The 2,979-nt window shown below is 36.6% G+C and overlaps 1 long non-coding RNA gene across 1 annotated transcript; it reads right to left on the bottom strand.

The window, feature by feature from the left end:
* Window positions 1–1,665: 1,665 nt before the first annotated feature.
* Window positions 1,666–2,979, bottom strand: LOC131706945 (uncharacterized). The gene is made up of 3 exons (XR_009310888.1): window positions 2,940–2,979; window positions 2,157–2,258; window positions 1,666–1,874 (listed from the first exon to the last, which is right to left on the bottom strand). It is a non-coding gene; the product is annotated as an uncharacterized LOC131706945 (long non-coding RNA).

The raw sequence follows: 2,979 nt of genomic DNA on the forward strand, positions 1-2,979 counted from the left end.
AAATCAGTTCGGATTTCTCTTTTCTTTACTGCTGCAGTTTAAATAACGAAACGGCAGCTGTACATATTTTTAATGCACAATCACATAGGCATCAACACATGAAAAGAATACAAAAGAAAACAATATATAAACATATGGCCATTAAAAGTTATAAAATAAATGTAGTTCTTTTAGTGGTACCACTTTAGCAACACGTGTGCCTTAAAACAATACAAGTCCTTGAATTAGCACTCATCTGATCCTTAAAGCGATGTCCAGTGTGATGTCTTGATCGCAGTTCAACGTAGTTCTTCAACCTAAAATAAAATATTGAGAACTAAAATATTCCTAGCCCTCTCAGCTACTTCAGGTCTTTTATTAAGGATTTGATCCTAAAATCACAGACACACATCACAGCCTGGCGGCGTCCATCTTAGTTTTCTATATTCACTGGAGAGCACGTTGTATTAAGGGCTCTTAAAGGTACGGTGCCAAATTAAAATAAGTCTGCCGACTAAATATTAATAAAGTCTTATTTTGATTTAATGAACTTTTTAACCGTAATAAAACGACTCTAGTCCTTTGTTGGTAACATACACTATAAACTAATAATAAAATAATGTATTATTTTATAGGGGGTTACAATAGCATTTTATGTATGGCAATTTCTTTTCTTTTTTCTTTGTACGTTTCACAGACATATACAACCTCTTAAATATATATTTAAAAATGTACCATCAAAATACATAAAGGTACTTAAGAGAGAAAAGGGAGAGATAACATATCAAATATCGACCAACTTGGCCAGAATACAATCATCAGCAATTAGAACTATGCAACATATATTTTATTTTTGATAACATGCTGCCACTATAAATATAAATAGCTATTTCACTCTTACTTGAAGAGACCTTTGAGGTCCTTAATGGTTGTAATTAACCTCTATACTTAGTCCAGTTTTGTGTGCATTCTGTAATTCAAAAATAAAGGCATGGGCTCATAACAGCACACGTTCAGCTCAATTTTAGTATTTGATTCTTTGCTCTGCTACCAATTATTCTTTTTCTAAAGGAACAGACTTTGAATTTGGAATCAGGTCTATGGGTATATAAAGCTCGATTAAGGGGTTCCTTGAGCCGATATGAATGCATGTCTATAGCATGGCTTCTTGCTCTTTCAATGTGTTTTCTGTAAGCATGCAGCCTTATAATTTTTGTTTTATTGCTGGCCACGCTATACTGTCCAAATGCTAGTTGGTGTGCACGTCTTACTACAGCATTCAACTCTGGAGATTCCTTATAATCACAGCTGTCACACCACTCCTTTAAGTCTGAAATCATCTTCTTTACATACAACTATTTATTGTGTGATTGACAATTTGCTGTGGTATTCGCAAAGCAGTCAGTTACCCCTTGGTTAGGGTTCTGTGTACCAAATAACTCAGAAAGTCTTAGACAGACACGTATTTCTCCAAGACTTGGCAACACCGGTACACTGTTGGTTTTGCACATGCACTACTCCAAAACTACCAGCACAATGTACAATTAAATGTCTTCCATCCCACTCATAGCAATGCTGTTCAGTTAGTGAACTGGCTAATTCTTTTCGAATTCCATCAATATCAATCCCCTGTTCTTTGCACATCATTTTTGCAAACTCAGTTATGCTTGCACAAATTACCCCTTTCAGAAACAGTGCATTCATATTTCATGCTAATTAAATCCACAGCATAACATTTTGCTTTATCTGCTTCTGAAGGCACTGTGCAATGGCCACCTGATTTGTAAACAAAATTATTTTGAAGGCCTTTGTTCTTCATACGTAATGCAGATTCTGCAGTATCCTGTGTTTTGGAATCAGAAATCCTCTGAGCACCATGAAGATCTTCCAGATACCTGCACCATATACAAGACAGAATACAATTAGTAGAGCAGTATTCTATTATTCACATGCTAAAAAAGTTATGGGTTGTATAAATTATATACATGACAAAAATGCATTTACCTGTGGTACACTATCTCCTTATTTGTACAGATATTGAAATAAATGTACACAGCAACTTTATGTTCATAGGAAATTACAAATATAAAGTATAATGTATTTATTTTTTGAAATCCAACACTCATTTGCAACACTAGACCACATAAAAATGCTAGTATTGGACATGTTACACAAACCTGTAGTAAGTGACCACCTTGGTATTAAGTAGTAGAAGTAGTTCATCAACTCATCTGTTTGCATAACCATGAAGAAACTGATACTTCATGCTGAAAAAAAATCTATGGGAAAAAAAAGAAAAGCAAAAGCAATTTTTTAAATTTTATTTAGTATCACCAATTTTTTTCCCCTTTATCAGCAATTCAGCAAAAGGGCTTGTAACTAGGAGGTCCCCGGTTCAAATCCCACCTCAGCCACTGACTCATTCTGTGACCCTGAGCAAGTCACTTAATCTCCTTGTGCTCCGTCTTTCGGGTGAGACGTTGTTGTAAGTGACTCTGCAGCTGATGCACAGTTCACACACCCTAGTCTCTGTAAGTCGCCTTGGATAAAGGCGTCTGCTAAATAAACTAATAATAATAACAATAATAATAATAATAATAATAATAATAATAATAATAACAATTCAACTTGGCTGACCGCAACAACTCCCCGCCTCCTCAGGAGGGATGAGACAAAGCATTCACCCTCCGATACGAGCACTGTCAAAGCCATATGCTATTTTTCCCACTACAAGCCCAGAGCGCTCACCCCCTAGCGTACACATCGTTTGGAGGAGTCGATGCAGCTGGTAATGCCAACGCCTTGAACCTGCAGGCGCCAGGTCAATTGTGCGCCGCCCTCTCAGAACTCCTGGCCAAAGCTGGCAATGGCATAGGCAGGATTCGAGACGAGTCTGTCTCTTGCCTATAGTGCTGCAACTTATGTTTTTGTTTTAATCACTATTTTTACATAATGCATACCTCTCAACAAGGTTGTTCGTTTCACTGTCTTGGTGGTAAA

Source organism: Acipenser ruthenus, chromosome 38, assembly GCF_902713425.1.
Source record: "Acipenser ruthenus chromosome 38, fAciRut3.2 maternal haplotype, whole genome shotgun sequence".
Taxonomy (NCBI): Eukaryota; Metazoa; Chordata; class Actinopteri; order Acipenseriformes; family Acipenseridae; genus Acipenser; species Acipenser ruthenus.